The 26,354-nt window shown below is 41.4% G+C and overlaps 1 protein-coding gene across 12 annotated transcripts in view; it reads left to right on the forward strand.

Annotated features, from left to right (window-relative positions):
- ARID1B (AT-rich interaction domain 1B) overlaps window positions 1–26,354 on the forward strand; it is a 434,060-nt gene that overhangs the window by 244,460 nt on the left and 163,246 nt on the right. The gene's annotated exons all lie outside the window — the stretch shown is intronic.

The following is a 26,354-nucleotide window of genomic DNA, read 5'->3' on the forward strand; positions in this document are numbered from 1 at the left end:
GGGGGAGCAGTCTGTGGTGTCATGGCATTTTAAATTAATGTCATGACACCACAGGCTGCTCCCTCTGTATAATAATAAGGCCATGACACCACAGGCTGCTCCCCCTGTATAATAAATTATTATACAGGGGGAGCAGCCTGTGGTGTCATGGCCTTATTATACAGGGGGAGCAGCCTGTGGTGTCATGGCATTCATTTTGTTATACAGGGAGAGCGGCCTGTGGTGTCATGGCATTATTATTATACAGGGTGAGCAGCCTGTTGTGTCGTCCTGGTATTATGCAGGGGGAGCAGCCTGTGGTGTCATGGCATTATTATTAATAAAAATGCCATGACACCACAGGCCGCTCTACCTGTATAATAAAATTAATGTCATGAACACATTCAAACCTGCCATATCATACATCTGAGCAATAGCTACTCAGAGGTCAGAGGCAGGAGGGTATCGTTGCATTGCTGCTTGAGCGTCTGAGGCGCTCAAACCTATCACACACATGGAGCGTATGATTGCATTGCTACTGTAGTGTCTGAGACGCTCCTACGTAACACAAAGATGGAGAACCTCTCTGCTGGCGCCCTCATGATCCCCTCTCCACAGGAGAGGGCATATCATGCGGCCACAAGCACTGTGTTAGAGGCGCTCACTTGACAGGAGGGTTAGTGGTAGCAGCGCTGGACTGCCACGGAGAAGTCAGCGTAAGGTGGCACGCGATGCCGCCCTGAAACTAAATAAGTAGTCTGATACTGTAAGGCGGCTAGGCAAGCTGCCAAAATTCAAACCGTCGCTACGCTACAAGCGCAGCTTAAGGCAGTCTGGCAAGCTTCCGATATTCAAGCTAGAGCATCTCGTGCTGTCGCCGTGAAACTAAACACGTACCATGTTTGGTATTACTTCCTTAAAGCACTGAGGTAATGGTTTTATTCCCACCATGGCCCGTGCTTGCGTGGGTTTCCTCTGGATGCTCTGGTTTATTCCACAATCCAAAAATATTCTGGTAGGTTAATTGGCTCCCAACAAACTAAACTCTACAATGAGTGTGTGTGTGTGAACATGTGGTAAGAATATAGATTGTTCGCTCCACTGTGAAAAGTGCTGCAGAATATGTGTGTGCTATATTAATAACTGGTAATAAATAATAAACCTGTGTGTTTTTGGCTACTGCTGCCCCGTATTGACTCAATGCGCTTCTATTAGCCACAGAAGCGAATCAGATGCACAAGCATGGTGTTGGGATTGCTCCACTTGCCACAGGAGTCACACGTAGAGATTGGCACAGCAACAATGAGCATGGCTACATCTGTACTCATCTATTTTTTACTTTTGCACATCTTGTATAATACTGGGAAAAGACAAATACGTGTATTTATATGCAAGATATTAAGTGAATCAATAATTCAGAAAAGAAAGCTCATTGATCTAGTACCCTATGCACTCATATTTAAAAAATGGGGATAGAATACATTTAGTAGTGGTGTGAAAGCTGCTACCATGAATCTTTAGTGTAGTGGCACAAGGGTGCTTTGTTCCACACCAGTATTGAACTCAATGGCTATATGCTATTGCCTGCACTTGTGACAGTTTAAACACAGAGTACCTGGCACATTAATAATGATATTTCCTTAACACGCATTGAGCATATAGTGGGGCAGATGTATTAAGCCTTAACAAGAGATAATTGCAAGGGTGATAAAGAGAGATAAACATCCAGCCAATCACCTGCTAACTGCCATGTTACAGGCTGTGTTTGAAAAAAGTCAGTAAGGAGCTGATTGGCTGGATGTTTATCTCTCTTTATCACCCTTGCATTTATCTCTTGTTAAGGCTTAATGCATCTGCCCCAGTGCGTGCTATATCCAAAAGTGTGTGCAAATATCAAGTTCCCAGGGCTAAAATACACGGGACCATAAAGCAGGGATGTATGGACAGGTTAGGCAGAGCCTCTCCTGTCATACTTCAGTATACTCCAGAGTTTGGGCTAAAATATCATAAGAAAAATACAAAGTAAAGATTATAAATATCTTCTTTGTATCATTCTAATATTTTTTTATTTAAAATTCTGTATGACGGTAAGGTACTTCCTCCCCTGCCTAACTTGCCCACACATCTCTGATCAAAACTCTACTTTTGTATAATGGCCACATGATCCCTCGGGTTTACAGTATATATGTTTGTGTAAATATGGCTCTGATACTAGCCAGAGCCTACCCATCCATTTACCTCACCGCATGTCACTACCGTAAAGCACCATGTGCCACAAGCCAAACACTGTTTCAGGTAAGTAACTATTTAACTCTCCATCTGTCATACCGGTTGCATGGGGCTGTGCAGGTTTCTGACTGCAATCCATCATGGCCCAGCCTCCTGCAGTACATTTGTGATTACTAGCATTGTAAAGAAAGGGTGAGACTCTGATTCAGCACAAACTTTAATCAAGCCTTCTTGCCGGGATACATATGGATGACTGTAACTCCCATACCTCTCCAACTCAGACTGACCCCTTTCTAAATGCTCAATTCTAACCCTCCCTCTCTGCAGCCTAGCCCCCCCCCCCCCCCCCCCCCCCCCCGCAGCGCTGGTATCCTCATTCATGTTGAGATTCCTGGCACCAGTCTCCTGTCAGTAGTTGGGAGGTCAGTCTCAAGATTCTGAAAGCTGGCACATCACTACATGAATGCTGACTACATCCCTCTGGACCACCTGCAAGAACATGGGCAGCTGCAAGGGTCCTCTGCTAGTCTTCCCAGCTCTTCCAGGCACTCAGCAAACCACCAGAGAGTCTTGAGCCTCCCGGATGTATCAGCCAAGTATTCTTTGTAGAACTAAAAAAAAAAAAAAGTAGTAAATACTGCACTATATTAACATGTAGCACTAGTGTCTATAATAAATGTAATCCTTCTAGAGTGCAATTTGATTGTCACTTCAATAGTTTGAAGCACATTTATATCAAACATCACACTCCATATTGTGTGTGTGTGTGTAAAAAATAAAATGCAATGCTTTCTCCGCTAGCTTTTCTTCCCCCCCTCTATGTGTCTATAATAAGAAAGGAATTTTGCAAGTGCCTGTAATATATTCTGTCCTTCCCTGCAGTGAGTCGCTGTGCCACGCTCGCACAGCTAACTGTGCATTTTCCTGTGATCAGAAAGAAAACGCTTCACACCTTCAGCATCCTGTTCATTCAAGTAGAGTTTATACAGTAGACACCGGAATGCAGGGTTTCTTTGAATAAAAAAGCAGTCGTTTCAAGCCTGACATAGCAATTGAAGTGAGAATTGAAAGTAGAGGGGAGCAACTCACTGAGACCTTGTATAATATAGGAACATACTTGCTTGCTTGTGCTCTGTTGTGTTTCCACTAAGTGGCTTCTGTTTGCTCTAAAAGATATATGCTTAGAAAAAGTTATTTATTATTCACACAGTGGTTTACTGTAACAATCTTCTTCTATATGTTATATATATGCTAATTTACCAGACTATCCAAAAATGTGGCCTCTGGATGATACATGGTCTGAATAGAAATGTGTGTGTTTTGGGGAGTGTGTGAATTTAGGTGGATTGCAGCGTTAGGCCTAACATGTCTGATAAGTATTACGTATTACATGATGATAAAATAAAAACATAACTTTGTTTTGCGTAAACACACGTTTACTTGTATACATTGGCAAGTCTGCATGAGACTTCCAACACATGCTAATGCAAATATAACACTTGGTGGCCTATTTTTGGCCCCGTAAATCATGTGGGAACAGCAGTTTCTGCATTATTTATTTATTTGTTTATTAACAGTTTCTTAAGCGCACACATATTATTTACACTGAATTAAATCAAGGGAGTGTTAAGAGAACAATCTATCATGTGCTAAGGCCTGAAAATTTCACATACAAATATAAAATATATCAAATTAATACAGGATGTGTCATGGATCAATATGAAAATGAAGACATCTTCAAATGTCAAAGAATGAGACAATATGGATACATAGGGTAACACAAAATAAATAATAAATACGGAAAGTAAAGAGGGGTGGGCAGACCTCCCAACATGACCCATTCCAGGAGGCACACAATGCTCTGTTTTTGGACTTTCCTCCTAATTTTTTGATTGTCATCACCTGTTTTTAACAGGTTAAGTGATCAGAAAGGTGTTTCACCACAGGTGATGGTAATCCTACATTAAAATGGAAGTTCCGGAACAGAGCATTGTGTCCCTCCTGGAGAAGGTCATCTTGGGAGGTATGGGGGTGGGGGACATATATGTACTAAAAGCAAATCAATTTAATTCTAAATGTACTACATTTAATTTTTTTATCCAATGTTTACTTGAAATGGTATTGGAGCCTGTTTGGGGGAAGCCCTTGGTTTTCATTGGTGTGGCCTGATAATACCACAATAATGACACATGTGTTCGAGGCATGGTCGCCTACCTGACCCTCTCCTTCAGGGAGAAAATGCTCTGTTCCTGGACTTCCCTGGTAATGTAGGATTGCCATCACCTGTGGTGAAACGCCTTTCTTATCAATTAACTAGCTCACCACAGGTGATGGCAATCCTACATTACCAGGGAAGTCCAGGAACAGAGCGTTTTTTCCCTGATGGAGAGGGTCAGGTAGGTAACCATGGTTCTATGTTGCTCCCTATCTATTGAAAAGAATGCCACTTAAACTGGGCACACACCTAAAGATTTATCTGTCCAATCTATCTAGTGGGAACAAAAACCTGAAAATGTATGGGAGCAAAAAACAATTTTTTCTCCCAAAGTTTGGAAAAAAGAGACAGTCAGTCAGATAAGTCAATCTGATTTAACAAATGTATCCACTCAATATTTTTTTACTTTTTTCCAGCATTTGTGAGCAATTGTTTCTCCCATACATATCCAGGTTTTTGTTCCCACCAGATAGATTGGACAGATAAATCTTTAGGTGTGTACCCAGCCTTAAGTCCCCTAGACAGGAAGAGGCGATTGGATTGACTTGTTATGGATTTACCCCACAGCTAATCCTCATTGGCCTATTCAATTAGCCATGGAAACATTGATTGCTAACTATCAGAGGAAGGATTTTTTTCTTGCAGCCTCGGGAACTGCAAAGAAAAAGCCATGTTAACTTTGAGTCAGCATTTTTACTAGCAGGGAACCCCATTGATGCTTGCTGCATTTTATTGAAATAGCATATCCCTGAAGTGTGCAATTAATATCTTTAGGGTAAACGCCACACCTAATTGAACATTACACAAAATTGTTAACTGAGAAGTATTATATTTAGTAGTATAGTTAAATATTTATGCAATGCTTCACTTTTTTACATTTTTTTATGTTAAAGCAGGGATGGGGAACCTTCGGCCCTCCAGCTGTTGTTGAACTACACATCCCAGCATACCCTGCAACAGTTTTAGTATTGTCAAATAGCGAAAATGTAGCAGGGCATGCTCGGATGTGCACTTCAATAACAGCAGGAAGGACTTATGTTCCCCATCCCTGTGTTAAAGCCTTATTCCAAAATGGAAAATTCATTTTTTGCCTCAAACTTCTTCACACAGTGGGGCAGATGTATTAAGCCTTAACAAGAGATAAATGCAAGGGTGATAAAGAGAGATAAATGTCCAGCCAATCGGCTCCTTACTGACTTTTTTCAAAGACAGCCTGTAACATGGCAGTTAAGAGGTGGTTGGCTGGACGTTTATCTCTCTTTATCACCCTCGCATTTATCTCTTGTTAAGGCTTAATACATCTGCCCCTATATCCCATAATGACAACGGGAAAACGTTTTTGGGAGATTTTAGCAAATTTATATAAAAAAAATACCCTCAGAGATCACATGTACATAGGTATTCACAGCCTTTGCCATGAAGCTTAAAATTTAGTTGTATGTTTAGATGTATCCTGTTAGCAATGATTATCCTTGAGATGTTGCTACATCTTAATTGGAGTCTACCTGTGGTAAATTCAGTTGATTATACTTTATTTGGAAAGGCACACACCTGTCTATAAGATCCCACACTTGACAGCGCACATCAGAGCACAAACCAAGCATGAAGTCAAAGGAATTGTTTGTAGACCTAGGATACATAATTGTCTCGAAGCAAAAAAACTGCTTCTTTGAAGGTCACAATGAGCACAGTGGCCTCCATCATTCGTAAATGGAAGAATTTTGGAAACAACCTCCAGGACACTTCCTAGAGCTGGCCAGCTTTCTAAACTAAGCAATAGGGGGAAAAGGGCCCTAGTCAGGGAGGGGACCAAAAACCTGATGGTAACTGTCAGAGCTACAGCATTCCTCTGTGGAGTTAGGAGAACCTTTCAGAAGGACATCCATCTCTGCAGAAATCCACCAATCAGGCCTGTATGATAGAGCTGTCAGACACAAGCCACTCCTTAGTAAAAAATCACAAGGCAACCCACCTGGAGTCTGCCAAAATGCACTTGAAGAATTCTGACCACGAGAAAGAAAATTCTCTGGTCTGATAAGACAAAGATTGAACTATTTGGTGTGAATGTCAGACGTCATGTTTGGAGGAAACCTGACACTGCAGGCCCATATACAATCCCTACAGTGAAGCTTGTTGGTGGCAGTACATTGCTGTGGGGATGTGTTTCAGCAGCAGGAACTGTGAGACTAGTCAGGATAGATGGAAAGATGAATGCAGCAATGTACAGAAACATCCTTGATGAAAACCTGCCCCAGAGCGCTCTTGACCTCAGACTGCGGTGCCAGTTCATCTTTTAGCAGGACATCAACCCTAAGGACACAGCCAAGATATCAAAGGACAACTCTGTGAATTTCCTTAAGTGGCCCAGCCAGAGCACAGACTTGAATCTGATTGAGCATCTCTGGAGAGATCTGAAAATGGCTGTACACCTACGCTTACCAGCCAACCTGATGGAGCTTGAGAAGTGCTGCAAAGAGGAATGAACAAAACTGACCAAAGATACTGTAGATTTCCCAAGATTGTGGCATCATATTCAAAAACACTTGAGGCTGTAATTGCTGCCAAAGGTGCATTAACACAGTAATCTCACAAAAACTTTTTTCACACTATCATTACGGGGTATTGTGTGTAGAATTTTAAGGGAAAATGGATTTATTCCATTTTGGATTAAGGCTGTAATATAATATGTGGAAAAAGTAATGCGCAGTGAAAACTTTCTGGATGCACTGTACTTTAGTATTTACCACATCATTTTAATCAAAAGGGGCCCACTTAGTGAAGTTATTACATACTATTTTCCCAAGTGTGACCATTAGTTGAGGGGAGGATCTAAGACATAGCTAGAGTATAGCCAGTGTCCTATTGGCTGCAGCAATTAACCGTGGATAATTACCACCCCCAGGAGCATCCAGTTAGATCAGATGTCTGCACTTACCAGAAATTTTGCCTCATACAGTCAAAACACAATCCACGATAACTAATTACTTTTTTTGGGTGCGGGATGACTGTCCGACTGACGGGATCTCGATGGTCAGTATACAGAAGCAAAATCACGGCCAACGGATGGCCAAACAGTCGGGACCCCAACCAACAGGGGATATTTTCCCTTGTGGGGCCCATAGAGGGTGATTGGAACATGTAGCACGTGCAGCGAGCCCCCAGCATGTTGAGTGCAGCGTGTACACAACAGGCTTTTTGCAAGGATCCCAACAGTCAGGGGCATTGATTGGCTGCAACCTGAGAGGTCTCAGCCAATCAGTGGCTGCCCATTCATCTGTATGGGATTTTTTTACCCAAGTGCTCTGCTCCTCCCGCCGCTGCCTTCTCCTGCCCGGCGCCCTGCTCTCGTTGGCACTCTGAGTCTGAGGGCAACAACTTCCTCGCTTGCCCGGCTCCCCACGCTGCCTCCCCTTGCTCCCTCCGCCCGGCTCTCTATTAGCCGGAATCCCCCGCCCGCTACTGTCCCCCGCACAGCTTCCTCCCCTGCCCGGCTCTCCACAACAGCTTCCCCCACCCTGCCAGTCTCATGGCTCCCTCCTCCTGCAGCTCCCTGGGGACTGCATATGATAAATCCATGCGATTTATCATATGCAAAACTTGGCACATCAAGTGCCTAATCGTGTGTCCCCCTAGTACTGTATGTATCTTTTTGTAAAAATGCTTTGATTTAGAAAGTTATTATTGTTATATAGGATCTAGCTTTAACATTACCTCTTTTGCTATTGCAGAAGAAAAAAACACCTATTTGTTAGTGCTATGAGGTTTTCCTTGCTTGCTATTTTTTTTTTTTATTTGCCTTGCTATTAATTTATGAAGGCAAAATGTTGATTGCACTTGTAAAAGGCCAACGGACTCGCACTGTAAACTGGAGCTAACCTAATATGACAGTCTGTAGAAGTGCTTTGAAGTTTAGAGTAAATTTTAATTATCTTGATGAATCTAGCAAACAGGCCGCTGTGTGAAATGAAAGGTTGTTATGTGTTTTCTTAAACAGAGCAGAGAACAGTAGAATCTGACATGCAAAGAGGACTCGTTACTGTGGTTGTTTGCCTCCGATTATCTTGCTGTTATCCTTATTTAACCCTTGTTGTTTCAGGACTGTTGCAACCAACATCTTTATATAGATTACTTTATTTTCTTTTGATTTATTTTTTTTTTTACAATAAAAATTTCTATTTTTGTACCCTTTTTAGAATGTACTGTATTGTCACTCCTTGATCCTTGAGTTTATTTTGAAGCTTCATCCTGATCCTAATTCATGATCTTCCATTTGCCTTCCCTGTTTTATTACCACTTCTTATCTTGTGCAGGGTTGACTATCTCTTTGTGTCAGCACTTTATGTTCTGCATGTGTAATGAAGGTTGTGTTCAGCCCTGGTCTGCTGTCTTGTTACATGAACAGAATTTTGATAAATGAGCCTTTGGTTCTGATGGGAGCTCTGGGTTTGGCATTTACTCGTGGGTATTTCTCTAGGGCTTGGTGCGGAAGCCAGCAAGTGTGAAGGTCCACTTAAGACTGCGGCTTGCTGCAACCATTTCTTGTTTTCAATGTCAGCTGTAAAAAATACTCCAGGTTCTCTTTGTGTATGGTTGCTGAATAACACATAAGGAAGAAAAATATGTACAGTTTCTGGAAGAAAATGCTCTGCTGAGACCAAAGTTCAGTAGTCTCAATTTACAAAATATTTGTCTTATCCTTTTAATGCTATTCTGTGCTTACATAAAAAATAGTACTGGATTTCCATTGCCTATTTAGTTATGAGATATACTGTGCAGGAAGTTGTGGTTGTTAGAAGAATGTGGTATGTGCCCTTCCAGGTACCCCACATGCCAGAGACAGGGACCACTAAGCATTGGCGTATCTATAATTGCGGCACCCATATAGTTATAATTAATTACCCCTCTGGAGTCCCTCCATGGCCAGCACTGCAGACAAATCACCAATGAAATTGTGCACTATTTTCTGGGTGATTGGTGCATGGACAATAGATGTCTCCTTGGAACAAGGCACTACATGTTCCCAGTGACCTCTGCATGCATTGTAGTCTCTATAGTGCTGCAGCTGCTTTCAAAGACAAATGGGCCCATGCCAGGCCTCCACATGTGCCCTCTCCTTTCTCAATCCACCACCTGCCACCAAGGCAAAGATGGTTCTGCCCCCTAAGCTTTCACTCCTTGTATGATGATACCTGACATACACCCCCTTATTATGACCCTGGCGTAAACTGTGATGACCCGAAACCTATACGGCTGCATGAAATAGGTATGTATATCTGAAGCCATGTCTCTGATCCACTTTCACTATCCCAGGTTAGATTTGGATCTTCATTGTGAAAAGCGTAAAATCCGCATTCACACGGGACAATTGCGTGCTTAGCGATCCGTGCTAAAGGGTTTAGCCCCGGCGATATGACTAGATAATGTTTTTGTTTCTTTTTATTAGGGAGTTAAGTGCTTAATGGACATTATTCCCTTTTATGGATGATTCGTTAAAAACCAATATTGTAATTTTTGTTTAACTCGTCATATTAATTGTTTGGCCTTAATATTGATAAATTGTCAAGATAATTATAGTTAAATATAACGCATACAGTTCGTATTTAAAAATATATTCCAAATGATTGCATATGAGCCAAGTTCACTGGCCGGACTGCAGTAGTGATAGAGTTGATCCCGTCTTTAATACTTCTAAGTTTTGTGCCCTGGTTTATGGCTTGTATAAATTATAAAAGGACATTCTTGTAAATAGCCTGCTATTACTCACCCGGGAGCAGTAATATCTTTAATGCTCTAAGTAAGCAGAGACAGTGTAACTTTTTCGATCCTTGAGAACAATATAGCTGAACTGCTTGTCTGAAATATCTGTTCCGTTATGTACTATACCGTGCAGGATGTGTGCCAACTGTACTTTGTCAAGCTCAGGGGCTTCACTAGAAAATATAAATCAAAACAGCTTCTAGGATTTATATAGTAGTTCTCAGAATTCCCTGAATAAATTAGATCTTTAGTTTGGCTGAATAAGGTTTATATGTTCAGCATGGCCATAAAATAAAATATTTTCACAGTTTGATTACTGCAGCTATACCCTTTAGACCTGAACACTGTAACAAATTTTGCAAAAAAATCAGTTACGGGAATCACAGTACACACACACACACACACACTGTAAGAGATTAATCCTGTATATGAAATTAATTTAGCTGTAATGTACAGTACCTGTATAAGGGCAATATTAATATTATTAGTATTATACATGTGTAACTAAGCCTTTCAGAGCTCAAGTGCAACATTTGCTAAACACTATTTTAAAATTATCGCATTCACCTCTGCCAATGGCTTTTTATAAGAAGAGACTTTACATAAGCCAAGAGTGCAAACATTGCTATGACCTCTAAAGGGCACAAAGCATTTCATGATTTTCTTAAAGAAATGAATGGTTAATACACTTTAATGTATATTTCTATGGTTCATTGGGGGGGGGGGGGGGGTAAATAAAGTGCTATGCACAAGGGATTTGCTTTTTCCTACTTTTTCTACAATAACTGTTACCACCTGATTTGGAAATTCTCATAGTGGCCCTTATTCTGATTGGGTGGGACGGCTGCGTGTGCAGTCGGACGGCCGATGTTTGGTGTTGGCACATGTGCAGAGGCGTTTCTGCGCATGTGCGAATGCCATACATGTCCGAACACAGCGTGAGTTCCATGCAGAAAATGATTGGTTGGAACCATCCGAGCAGGGGGAGGAGAGGGCGGGAAGGGATGTTTGGGTTCATTACCATATGTGTACGCCCCACGTTTCATGGACGTTTTCATGAAAACTCTGGGCGTACATATGGTAATCCGGCCATGACGCACGTGTGGGGGGCGGACAGCTGACATAGCCAGATGAGAGCTACCTGCCCATATCTCTTCTTTCATACGGAAAAATGTCTGAGTGGTCTGGAGCACTCAGTGCTGCCTGACCGCTTGGTCAATCATTGGATGGTCGTTGACCATCGGAGGATGGGGGAGGTTCACACAGATGGGGGAGGTGTTCACATGAAACATCGACTCACGGTCCATTCGCTCTGCGTCTTACCGCATTCGGACAGTGTGAGCAATCCGTACGGTAGGCTGGGCTAAGAACACTCGGTGCCCGTCCGAAATACGCATCCGTCCAAATCAACTAGAATAAGGGCCAGTGTGTGCTGCTGATCTCAAATTGAAAAAAAAAAGTTCCTTGAGGAACACCAAAGCACCGAAACAGCTGTCGGGCCGGAGGGGTTCATCTGCATGGGCAGCTCCCCCACAGAATGCTGATAAGTACAACATGATTTCTTTCTAATTGAGATGTTTTTTTCTGCCTGAGATTTATGGTTGTAAATAATATTTTCTTCAATATATGATTCAATGATTTAACTGGTGGTGTGCTAGTCTCTTTTTTTTCCTGGACACAATCATGGAGAGGAGGTATATAGCAAGCGGAGGTTGGAGACACTCACAGTACTTATGAACAAATGGAGACACGAAACACAAGGTCTGGTAGCACTGTTTCAGTCTGTTTATTGACCGTTTTCAAACTCAGTAAAACACATAATGAACACTTACCTAAATAACCCTCACCCCACCATGTGCACCGAGCTGTCTGCCTCCTCCTGCTGGTCCGAGTCATGATGACGTCACTCTCCAGCGACGCGCACCCGCAGTTTCTAGGCAACTCTGTAAACAACAAAGACGTAGAAGTGACATAATTAACCAAAAAGTGATGTGCATATCATATATAAAGCAACACCAAATGCATGTATATAACAAAGGGGGAATTCCGAACCAGAACTGGCCTGACTGGAGCCGCCCGGAAGATAAACTGAAACTGTCAGTTATGCTACACCTTTACAAACAGCAAAAGCTACAAGCTTCATTCAAGCCTGCTGGGGAGACTGTCTGGAGCTTGTGAATCCACATGGTTTCTCTCTGCAATAATTTCATATTGCAATCGCCACCTCGTATATTTTTAGGTATATGATCTAGGATCTTGTAACGAAGGGTGGCTAGACTGTTTGTGTTCCCTACAATGTCGGGGGACGGGTTGCTCGAGTGGAACAACCTTGCCAAGAAGAGCTTGACAAATGTGTGCCCTGTGGCCTGCCATCCCTTCTTTAAACGTACGTGTGGTCTTACCAACATATAGCAGACCACAGGGACAACATATGAAGTAAATTACGTGGGTCGGGTTACAGGTGAGAATATGCCTGATGGGGATACTCTCACTAGTGTGAGGATGTTTAAAGTCAGGGCCCATTTCCAAGTAACTGCATGTGGTGCAGTTAATGCACCTATAGCATCCAGGTTTTCAAGAAAGAAAATTCTCTGGACCACTAGTATTGAAATGTGATATATCGTTATGTACCAACATATCCTTCTGATTCTGTTGGCGTTTGAAGCTGGGTAATAGGGCATATTTAGAAAATCCCTTGAGATCTGGATCCCTTGTCACCAGAGGCCATCATTTTTTGGCAGTTTGTACAACGCTCCAGATGAGTGATTATATGTCTGAACAAAGTAGAACAGCAATTTTTCTTTAGCGATCCAGAGGTCTGTAAACATATCTTAATGTACATGAGATATATCGATGACGTGCTGTTGATATGGTCAGGCACCAAAATTAACTTCAGTGCCTTGATGGGGAAGGTTAACTCTGCAGAATTGTCTATCAAATTTACCCATTGCAGAGGGACCCCATTTCACTGCAAGTCCTACACTAACAACTGGTCTCTCAAGAACCTGGCAACTACTGACACATCATACTGTAGCTAAAATGAACATGTGTTTTTTTTCTTGGTTTAAAGCTCACCTGCCAACTACTGTACCTTACGGCTTTTAAAGATAAAGGCGTCACCTAACACATCTGATTAGTTTTAAAGGGGCAGCTGTCTTAAGTTTCAGTTGAATGAGCTTATCTAGTGTGCATGAGAAAGCTATGATCACAGTAACAGAGGTTACTTAAAAATTAACCAACACATATATAGATACAGATGTACCACCGCACTCGCCACTCCCAAGAATGGGGTGCAAATAGCACCCACCCTTCTCAGGTTGGGGTGCATTGGCCTGTGACCACACACTCTAGTAAATACAAACACAGGGGGCCCAGCACTCACTCCAACAAACTAACTCACCTTAACATTCAAATAATCAATTAAATAAATAATGGGATTTTAGTTCATGAATTGATCAATGCATTTAAGATTGCAGCCCATTGCCATATACATATATATATATATATATATATATATATATATATATATATATATATATATATAGAAATCCAAATAGCCAGGCACTGCCTCCGTATAGCAGTATAGTGTGGGTGCCTTCACTTTGCAGAAGCAATATACAGCGAAAAAAGTTGTGCAGCACTCCAACCACGATCTTGAAGAAAATCAGCTTTATTGAACAACGTTTCAATACCACAACGATATTGTCATCAGGTTAACAAACATAAAATAATACACACCTTATATACCCAGTGCAAGTAGCGTCCAAAGGGGTGTGTACCAGCCAAGCGCGCCAACAGCGTCAGGTAAGACAGGTCAGCACGCACAACAGACACACCTCCCCTGGAGGCGCAACAACATGACATCACCCATCCCCATAGTAACCCTGTCATAACAAAATAGAAAGGACAGGCGTATATGGTGCCGTAAGTCTTACAAATGATACAAAGTAGTACAAAAATTACATCAAGTAATACATCAAAAAACACGAAGACAGCATAATAGTGCTGATATAAAAATCACGCTCAAAAAAACATTTGTATTAAGTGACTTATAGAAGTGCTACCGTGCAAATGTGTTACAAGTATAGTACACAGGAAATCAATTAAGGAAGAATAAAAAATCAATATTAGATATAAAGTTCCAGGATAAATAACTAATGGTCTGAACAAAATACTACTAAGCGGTATCAATTAGGTCAATTGATGAGGATAGCTATGCCAGACTGTTCATTAAGCCCATGGGGCGATTTGCCACAGGGGCAAATAATTTGGTATACTGTATAACATGTATTACAAGATAGCGTATGATGAAGGTTATGTCGATTCATCATACGCTATCTTGTAATACATGTTATACAGTATACCAAATTATTTGCCCCTGTGGCAAATCGTATATTGGTAAAACAGAAAGGCCTTTTAAAGACCGTATGGCGGCCCATAGATCGGCCATAAGGGGTGCCTTAGCCACCGGTCGGAGTGACCAGCCGGTCGCTCGGCACTTCCTGCTGGCTAGACATGGGCTGACATCGATCCGTTACCGCATGATAGACCACATTCCTATACCTGTGAGGGGTGGTAACAGAAAGGTTATGCTCCTTAAATGTGAAGCCCGATGGATTGCCCGCTTGGGGACACTCACCCCCCATGGGCTTAATGAACAGTCTGGCATAGCTATCCTCATCAATTGACCTAATTGATACCGCTTAGTAGTATTTTGTTCAGACCATTAGTTATTTATCCTGGAACTTTATATCTAATATTGATTTTTTATTCTTCCTTAATTGATTTCCTGTGTACTATACTTGTAACACATTTGCACGGTAGCACTTCTATAAGTCACTTAATACAAATGTTTTTTTGAGCGTGATTTTTATATCAGCACTATTATGCTGTCTTCGTGTTTTTTGATGTATTACTTGATGTAATTTTTGTACTACTTTGTATCATTTGTAAGACTTACGGCACCATATACGCCTGTCCTTTCTATTTTGTTATGACAGGGTTACTATGGGGATGGGTGATGTCATGTTGTTGCGCCTCCAGGGGAGGTGTGTCTGTTGTGCGTGCTGACCTGTCTTACCTGACGCTGTTGGCGCGCTTGGCTGGTACACACCCCTTTGGACGCTACTTGCACTGGGTATATAAGGTGTGTATTATTTTATGTTTGTTAACCTGATGACAATATCGTTGTGGTATTGAAACGTTGTTCAATAAAGCTGATTTTCTTCAAGATCGTGGTTGGAGTGCTGCACAACTTTTTTCGCTATATATATATATATATATATATATATATATATAGGACAAGAAGGTGCAGCACTCCACGGCAGTAAAGCAGTAAAAAAGCTTTAATTTCCAAACAACGTTTCAATATCAATTCGATTTATCTGATGATAATATCGAATTGATATTGAAACGTTGTTTGGAAATTAAAGCTTTTTTACTGCTTTACTGCCGTGGAGTGCTGCACCTTCTTGTCCTATCTACATCCCCTGCTGTGCGGGCACCCAGGCTGAAACGTACACGGAGGTTGTGCCTGGCATCTTGGCGTCTATATATATATATATATATATATATATATATATATATATATATATATATATGTTGATGAAGCGCAGAAATAAGTAGTAGAACAATTGAGCGGTGCTCCACTAGAGAATAGTTGATCCCATAATATATTCACAGTTTGTTTTGATCTTTGCAATCTCTGCTGGTGAGTGCCTGCTTTCTACAAAGCTTTATTCCATAATGGCAAAGTTCAGGTCGATGTTTCGATCCTCTGAAGGGATCTTTTTTAAGACAGAATCAAGATAAAACAGGACCCATGGCACCAGGCAGCATACAGTATACACAGTATGTACTGAGCAGATATTTGTGGCAAACCCCTCCTTATTGGACCAACTCCCACTTCCAGGTGGACAAAAACCAGGAAGTGTGTTAAAATAATGTCAAGTTTATGCAACAAAGGTATTATACCAAACTAGTATAGTAGGGGCACCCAGCAGGACTCTAGCGAAATAAGCCACTCATCTAGAAACTGGGGAGAAATAAAGAGAGGAGACCGGAAATGCTGGACTGGGCTATTTTTCAGCAGGCTCCAGCAGGAACTGAGGCCCTTATTCTAGTTCACTCTTTCTGACAAAATATTTCTTAGATGGACAAAACCATGTGCACTGCAGGTGAGGCAGGTGTTACTTGTGCAGAAATAATGAGATTTGGGTGGGGTTTTACACCTGCCTCACCTGCAGTGCACATGGTTTGTTCCATCTAAGAAATAGTTTGTCAGAAAGAGTGAACTAGAATAAGGGCTTCCATTCCTGCTGGAGCCTGCTGAAAAATAGCCCTGTTTATATATATATATATATATATATATATATATATATATATATATATATATATATATATATATATATATATAAGAACGGGCACTTCATAGTGCAGATTATCCGGTACTTGTTTAGTTTCACGGTCCGCAGCATGGCCGCACGCTACTTCCAGGTTGCGCTCGCCACACTTTCTAAAAGAAACTCCATGCCAACGTGGATAGTTCATACCCCCACTATCCACATTGGCATGGAGTTGATTTTAGATAGTGTAGCGAGCGTCGCGAGTCACCGAGCCCGCAGCGTGGGCGAGCGCAGCGTGCCCCACAAGGGGAAACAGACCTGGAAGTAGTGCGCGGCCATGCTGCCGCCGTGAAACTAAACAAGTACCGATTATCCTTTTAAAAAACAGTTTATTCACACACTTTCCACACACAGGTATAAAATAACATTACCAAGGCTGGCGGCTTTAGATCGCCGCAGAGGATGAGCCTAAACTAACCTCACAGCGGCTAACACGGATGGAGCAGTTACACTCTCCACACACACACACAACTCCGGCTTGACTGACCGACGCTGAGCCACGCCGGAGTTGTGCGTGTGGAGAGTGTAACTGCTACATCTGTGTTAGCTGCTGTGCGGTTAGTTTATGCTCATCATCTGTGGCAATCTAAAGCCGCCAGTCTTGGTTATGTTATTTTATACCTGTGTGTGGAAACTGTGTAAATAAACTGTTTGAATGTTAAGGTGAGTTAGTTTGTTGTAGTGAGTGCTGTGCCCCCTGTGTTTTTAATATATATATATATATATATATATATATATATATATATATATATATATATATATATTTATATCCTTCCTTGAGGAGGCACTCTCACTTCCAGCAGGTTGAAAAACCTAATAGAGAAAAATAGTAAACAGGTGCCTTCCGTATTGTAGCGTGTGTGTGCACGCCAATAGTATATCCTTCCTGACGGCGGCACTCAGCATAACAAACACACCAGAGGCAGTTTTGGGAAACCAACGTTTCAAGGCCGTCCGGCCTTTTTATCAAGGTTCAAAGAGATACAAGAACAGACAGTGTAACAGTATAAATACCTTTGAGATCAGTTCGTGTCTTCCGCCAACTCCATCCCCGGGCGTCGAACATGACGTAACCGCGTCGGAGCGTCACAAGAGACGCGAAGCAATCCTATACAACGTGACAAACACAAACCAATAAGGGAAAAGCATAATGTAACCATGGTGATGACAGTATAAAACGATACAAACACATATACATTAAAACAATCAGTCTTAGCAGCAAATAGAAGTTATCACAATACACAAGTTACTTATATAGCCTAAGAGTGGCTAATCCATTAAGTGGCCGTAGTTACCTTGCTTCTATGGAAAAACAAAACTCTCACTTACAGCATAGAAAGTCAACATGTCTGCGGTGATGACATACACCGCACTAAACCACATGCACTATACGTAAGATAAATTACATGAAGCAGGATAAGCCAAGGTTCTCGTTTAGACCCCTGGGAGCCAGGGTATTCAAACGATAGACCCAATGACATTCCGCTCGCAACAATTTCAAAGACCTATCCCCCCTCACGTTTAAGTGGGGGGATATGGTCTATAATGCGGTATCTTAAAGATGAGAGTGCATGTCTGGCCTGTGCAAAGTGCCGGGCTACCGGCTGCTCACTGGTACCTGAAAGTATAGCTGCCTTTATATATATATATATATATATATATATATATATATGTGTAGGAGGGGTGGCGGCACTCGCAATGAACACACACAAGGCAGGTTTACCAACGTTTCGTGGCTATCGATGCCACTTTATGAAGGTGTCACGTGACTTGCCCTCCTCCTGTGATGCACGGCGCTGCCAGGAAGCACGTGACGTCACTGTTAGACTCTGCGGGGAAGGACGCCGTGCCTCATGAATGGGAACCTGGGCTATTTAGGTAAGCTGTTTACACTGTATATTTGTTCTTGGCACCTTGATAAAGTGCCATCGATAGTCACGAAATGTTGGTAAACCTGCCTTGTGTGTGTTCATTGCGAGTGCCGCCACCCCTCCTACATCTATACATTGGCTGTACCCCTTGCTAGGAGTACCGTCCCTGGAAGGCACCGCTATCTATCTATTGCTGCCTACGTAGGAGTTCCGCCTCACTTGCTACTACTATATATATATAGTGCCGGAAGTGCACTTTTCAGAAGTGGGTACAGACCCGTTTCCAAATAGCCAAGGTAGTTAAAAGGCACTCTGCGGACTTGTAAATTGGAAGTAAATAACAGACACAGACGGTCTTTAACTGCGGCAATGTATATATATATTTTTTTTTTAAATACAGATATGGTTTTCTAATTAACCTGGTTGTGGAGTGCCTTCCTTGTTGGACGTCCATATGAATATTTTGAAGTGCACCTGATCGCGCTGAACAAGCTCTTGGAGTGCCGGCATATCATAAATATATATATATATATATATATATATATATATATAAACATCTATATATATATATATATATATATATATAGATATAAACATCTGTATATGTCTATATATATATATATATTTATATATAGAAAGATATATATAGTGTGTGTGTGTGTGTATGTATATATATATATATATATATATATATATATATATATATGTGTATGTATGTGTGTGTATACAGTATACTGTGTGTGTATATATATATATATATATATATATATATATATATATATATATAGAACGTGGTAATGTCCGGCACTCCCCGCTTGTTGGAGCTTTTGTGCCCGGGTGCCTTCCCCTGTGATGATTTCACTCACCACCAATACAATCAGGCAATAATAGGCGTCACTCCGGGGCTTGCGTGGAAAACTTAGTGGAAGTTTATTATTCCTTACGGTCTACGCCGTTTCGGGATAAACCCTTCATCAGGACCAAAGTATGGAACAAAGTGCAAACAACTTGCACTTTGTTCCATACTTTGGTCCTGATGAAGGGTTTATCCCGAAACGGCGTAGACCGTAAGGAATAATAAACTTCCACTAAGTTTTCCACGCAAGCCCCGGAGTGACGCCTATTATTGCCTGATTATATATATATATATATATATATATATATATTTATATACACCTGTATATATACACACCCTCACATTGTGTGATTATGTATGAAGGAAAGTGTTTTAACCCAGAAAACTATATAAATGTAGGCCTACCAGGCAGTACGGACGGAGGTCATGGACAGGAGCAAGGCCTGGCTGAACTGTGACTCTTTTTTTCCCCGTCAAGTTTGCAGGGTTGGTGATTAGAGTGGTTTTCACCCAATTATGCTGTGATTATTCTGCTGCACTATAATTGACTGGGGAGATATGCTAATACCTGTCATTTGGGATGATAAAAGATGAACAGAGGACGCAATGCATTATTTAGCTGGCTGTGTGATAGATGAGGGATGTGCAGAGTGCTTTAATTGCGGAGAAGAGAGGTTAAGCTGAACGAAAGTATGAAAGGTTTTTCCCTCTAAGCTGGGTTAAAAATGAAAATAATGGAAAATATGTTTTCAAATTGCTTTTGCAAATAGAACACAAAAGCAGCTCTTATTTTGATATTGTCTTTTTTTATATCTGCATTTCTAGTAGTTGAAAAAATATTTTTGCTTGATTTTATTGTGCTCAAATTGAGCATCAAGCTACAACAGACATTAGTTGAAGTAGAAAAGCAAGGAGGTTTTTTCTGAGGAAGTGTTTTATCACATTGGCCCTTATTCTGGTTGGTGCGGTAATATCCGCGTGCGTTCGTGCCGCCGATGTTTTGTGTCTGCGCATGTGCAGAGGCGTTTCTGCGCATGTGCGAGTGGGGCGTACGGCCAAATCCCGCATGAAATGTGAACACTCCGAACAGGGGGTGGAGTGGGGCGTTAAAGGCTATTTGGGCTAATTACCATATGCATACTCCCCGCGTTTCATGGGCGTTCCCATGAAAACGCTGGGCGTACGTGTAGTCATATGACATCGCCGGATGTCAGCTGCCCGCCCAGATCCCTGCTTTTGCACGACCATCGAATGATGGGGGAGGTTCCCTGAGATGGAGGAGGCGTATTGCGTGAAAAATACACGTGCGGTCCGTTCGGCCAGCTTCTTACCGCGTATGGACGGAGTTGGCGATCCGTATGGAAGGCGGGGTTTCGCACGCACAGGCCTGGCCGCATAATCGGATCCGGCCGCACCGATCAGAATAAGGGCCATTGTGCTGTATATTGTATGCATTCAGCAATATACTATGGAATTATATATCATTTATATAAATTTTATTAATGAGAAATCATAGAATACATATAAAGTATGCATTACAATTTTCTTATAAGTTAATAATCAATAGGAGCAATTAAAGAACACATATATGGAATTATATATCATATGGAATTAATAGGTCTACATATTTTCTACATATATTTTCTAACAAAATAGAAACAACTGCTATATTGCTGAGTTTGCACATATGCAGATCAGAGGCAGATTTTCCACAAAGCAACCTAGGTGCCTTTCTAGGGCCCTGCAACTCCCAAAGGGCCAAATAAAAATATCCTGTCTGTCCAAAACATTCTCGGTGAAGCATTGCGTGACTACAGCACCTTGTGATGCTATAACATCAAATAGACCCTGCCCATACTCCCAATGTCCCTTTGATGTTCTTTGATAGGAAAAAAAATGCTTGGAAACACAAAATGGTTTCATCCATTGTATGTGGGCAGTCAGTGCACTTGAAATGTGACACAGGTATTAAACCTACTTCCAAAGGCCAAGAGCCCTATTCAGATTTGTATGGAAGACTGATGTTCACGCAGCTGAGCATTCTAGGTAGACACCAAGGTGCTCTAACAGTGCCGGCTGCAGTGAGTAGCAAAAGTATAGTGCTATGGATTGTTTGAAGAGGGACCCAAAGCAGTATCTTGCCAAGGGGCCTAAAAGGTCTAACTCTGCCTCTGATGCAAATATAGAGGTGGTGGGGGGGAGATTCTATAGTAGCAGTCTATCCTATTAGCCTCTGTGCCGATTCGTTTTCCTGATATCTGCTCTTAGGTCCATTTTCGGCCTATAAAAATGGCGTCTAATTGGATACTGAAATAATTCGGTCATCAATGTTATCTGCAAAAATGCATCAAGGAGAGTAAACCTTAAACTGCTGAATGTTCACAATACAATAGACTGCTGTGGCTGCAGCAGTGGCGTAACTATGAAAATGAAAATTCTCCCTGCTTGCCCTGGCTTCTGCTGGTATGAAAACGGACCATCACAAAATGTCCACCCCCATACAACAGACCGTTTCAGAGAACGGTCTGCTGTATGGGGGTGGACATTTTATGATGATCCATTTTAATTTCGGCAGAAGCCAGGGAAGGAGGGGAGCCGCTGCACAGACAGGTAAATCTGCGGGTCCCGGCCGCAGCACGGCGGCATTAGAATAGCCCTGCAGACCCCCGGCGTCTGCACTTACACAGCACCTTTCCACGACTGCGGGGTCTGCGGGGGTATTTTTACGCCACAGTGCTGCCCGGCTTCTGTCACTGAGTAGGAGCCAGCATTTTGGTTTTAGACCCCAGGTGGTTACACCTGGATGCCGCTTGTGAGGAAACTATGCGGCTGTGTTGGTGAGATTTGTATGGCCACGGACTGACCATCCTATAGTGCCACAATTTGCTGAAGACATAGCCTCTGTGATCCAATTTGCCACAAATCAGAAGCTCCAACCCTCCCTATAGAAAATATGTATGTGCTTATAAAGGGGGAGAGTTCTAAAATGTGCTTGCTTTCATTTAATGTCTATTAAATGGTGGTTGAATCAATAATCCACTAGTTACATTAAAAAATAAAGATTAATATAGAACAGTACCTGGCACCCTTCAACCTTACAGGGAGAGAGAGATGAAGCTTTCTCTTAAGGGCAGGACAGTGTCCAAGTGGGAGCTGATATAGGTCAAAAAGTTAAAGTTTCAGTTCATGAAATCGCAGTGACATTGCCGGCTCCATCCTGCCCTTTTGATTGAGTTCACAGAGTGCATTTCTGGAAATCAGCTTTTCAACAAAGTCTGCTGGTTCATATAGAGGAGTATTTACAACATGCAGCAAGAGCTAGGAGGGAACGTAATGAAGTCTCAGGTATATCATTCAGTGCTATAATAAATAGTATTTGATATAGAGCAATCTCTTATTAAAGATTTCCTTGTTCTTTAATAAATCTTTCTGTTATAAATGTAGATACCTTGTGTTTTTTTACTGTGGTGTGAGCATATACTAATTAAAATAACACCTCACACGTGCCCTATTATATAACGTGTTCTGATTAACAAAAGGACTATGATACTGACTGCTTTGGATATAGAGCAGCATCAAATTACCCTCCTGTTGACACCTACAAGAGGTATTCAGCTAAGAATATTTCAATCTGATACCACTTTACCCACTTCAGTTATCTCCAACATAATGTTGCTGTACATCACATTAAACCATACTGTGCTCTAGACACTTATTCCCACACTTCTGTAACGGTGAATTAGACTCGGGCAACGAGATCAACACATTTGCTCAATTATAGTCCTGCATTATTAATTCTTACCAGGCTAGCGGCTTCCCAGCATAGACGCACACTTGTGATTTTTCTGATGTTATCATAGACCTGCTGTGCTGTCATTACTGTCTACTCAAATTCCTTACTTTTACTCAAAGGTGACCTGCATTAAAAATCCAATTTTCTGGAGTCGCATCTTCCGTGTTTAAAAGTGTAAGAAAAGCAATCCCATTATCCAGCTTCAGCATCTTAAACTCCCAGGCATTTCTTTTAAACATTTGATCCTACTTTTGTAATATATAGAAAAATAAGAATTGTGTATATGGTATGGTTATGTATATATCATGTACTTCTGAAACCTAATAGCTAATAGTGCAGACAGGGAAAAAGTCTGATTACAGTCTACAATTATGGTTACTCTAGTGACCCATCCCGGCTTCCAATTGCAGCAATTTAGAATTGGGTAAAAATTACTTTTTGAGGAGCTCTTTAATTAAAATGTAAAAATTGTATTACCATTATTGTAGTACATGTAAATGCAAAGGTATACGGTCCTTAGGTCAACACTTTTAAGGTCGACACGCATTGAGTCGACCACAAAAGGTCTATAGGGCTTAAGTCGACACATGAAAAAGGTCAACATGGCTAACGTTGAGGTCCACACAAGCATTCGGTCGACAATGGGAAGGTCAACATGAGTTTTTCAATCTTTTTTGTCCAGGATGTCAACGTGGTCGACGTGGACACCGTGTCGCTGCGCTCGCCATGCTTCAGGCACTATTATATTCTCCCTCCATAACCCTAGTGGATGGTAGGGAATGAAATACCACCTGTCAGCAAAAAAAAAAAATATGGAAAAACTAATGTCGACCTCTTGCCTCTTGACTTGACCTTTTGACCTTAGCCATGTTTACCTTTTTCATGTATCGAACTAAGCCCTGTCCACCTTCAGTGGTCGCCCCAATACACGTCTACATTAATAGTGTTGACCTATCGACCATATATCTTTTGAATTGACATGTACTACAACCTATATCACATTTCCATAGTGTTAATACAATATTTACATTTTAATTAGAGTTCCACAAAAACTATTGATGTCACAATACATATATTTGGTATTGGCAAAGCCCGGGTATACTCAACCACGTGCCCCTTTGATCGTCCCTGCACAGCCAATTATTTTTCTCTAACTTGCTTTGTTTATCCATTTTGTCATGGATTAATCTCCGTGCTACTTCTGATCAGTAGCCACCTGCATTGGGAGGGGGAATAAGGCACAGTAGGGATGATGGCCAAAGCAGGATTACAGATTGGGATAATGGCTCAAAGGAGAATAATGTGAGGTGTTAGGGGAACATATGGGGAACAGAGATCATAGCTACACATGGGGAGGTAGAAGGCAGATACTCATAGGGAGATGGGTCCAGAGCTACGCTTGGTGAGACAACGGGCATCAGTACATATGGGGAGAGAAAATTATAGTTGTACATGGAAAAGACTTGCCTATATTACTAATGAGCAGGTGAATGACATTACGGAGATATATGGGCAGGGACATGTGTAAAGGCCATCCTGGTGGTCAAAAGACCAACACTGGCATCCCAATACAAAGGATCCCAAGAGGGGTGCCGTAAGAACCCTCTCCCCCTGCCCCCCTAACGATTTATCACATGTAAACGTGACCTGTCAGTGGAGTTGAAGGGAAATTGGATACAATACATTGCAGGAACTAGAAATCACCAGCGATGTGCGCCTGACATATATGTATATGTATATCCCATTTGTCTTATGTGCAGCATGTCTGACCTCCAACCTGATGCACTCGCCACCACGCATCAGGACGATTCTGATGTCAAACACATATGAAACACCGATAATTTCACCCAATTTCTCGGCCCGATCCGCCGGAATAGGGTGAAAACTGGCCAAATATATATATATATATATTTTATTTTTTTGCCTGTGTGCTTAATACAAAGATTTTTTTGAAGAAATCCTGTCTGAGTGCCGCCATTTGTTCTCGGCATGTATATATATATATATATATGTATATACTGTGTATATATATATATATATATATATTTTTTTTTTTTTTTGCCAAAACTGAAATAATCAGTGTAGATGTGGTTCTGTAGCACTGCAACTAAGATGCAATTTTGAGCAAAACAGACATGAAATAGCCTTTCGGTTAAAAGCTGTTTATTATAGCGGTTTTATTGCAGCAATAGCGTATGAGGAGATTCTGTTGGTTAGTGTTAATCTTTTAATTTGGGAAATGCCCTGTCACAGTATGACCACCTCCTTGTAAACAGATGAGGACCATTAGAGATTATGTTTAGCGTTTAGAGTGGATGAATTTGCCTACACAGAGCTCTGACCTCAGCTCATATACACTGTATATATATAGATAGACATATTATATATAGATATTTATTTTAATGATATCTAGCCAACAGACTAATCTATTTTCTCTCATGTATAGTCCACCACAGCACGCTATCGAGGTAACTTCCATAGATGAACAGAGATGATGCATGAGCAACACACACTCATTTTCACATGCATTCACGCAGTCTAAACACATGCTAATGTGTACAATGATATTCAGGGGCTTGAGAGTGTTACATGAGAATATGCTTGACACTTGCCTATCCGGTCAAATGTTTATTAAAAATCCTGTTTTCATTATTTTGTGTATAGTATGCACTTATTCTATGTATTATCAATGTAGATCATATGGAGATCACCATAATCACACATCTTCATATAACATTTACATTGTGGGTATTCCTATATCATTGTATAGTGCTACACTTTTTTGCAGTGTTAAGCATTAAACTATGTTTATTTACAGTACAATGCTTTTTCTGCTCTGATATTTTTCTTACTTTTAGCACATGATCTGGTATAGCTAGGCATTATGGCATATGTTAAGCCCCGCACACACTGGGTGATAAAATGAGCAATATCGCTCATTTCAGCCTTTCTGAGCACCCGCCAGCATTGGCTAGGGTTTATGCACTTGCTGATGCCAACACCCTGCCGCTAGGTGTGTATGCAGACAGGAAATTCCATAAACAGGGCCCTCCTGTCTCCTGTTCCAATTTAGTGTTTGACTCTGGAATGCGTGGTAGGGGCTCATTCTTATGGGTGTGGCCAGCATACAGAGGGGGTGTGACCAGCCAACACAGATGCTTGGCTAACCATTTTTTTTATTTATTATAATCCATGCATGATCATTTCATATCTTTTGAATGTTGATTTCTATTCATATTCTTTCGATGTC

This window comes from Crinia signifera, chromosome 3 (assembly GCF_055691185.1).
Source record: "Crinia signifera chromosome 3, ASM5569118v1, whole genome shotgun sequence".
Classification (NCBI taxonomy): domain Eukaryota; kingdom Metazoa; phylum Chordata; class Amphibia; order Anura; family Myobatrachidae; genus Crinia; species Crinia signifera.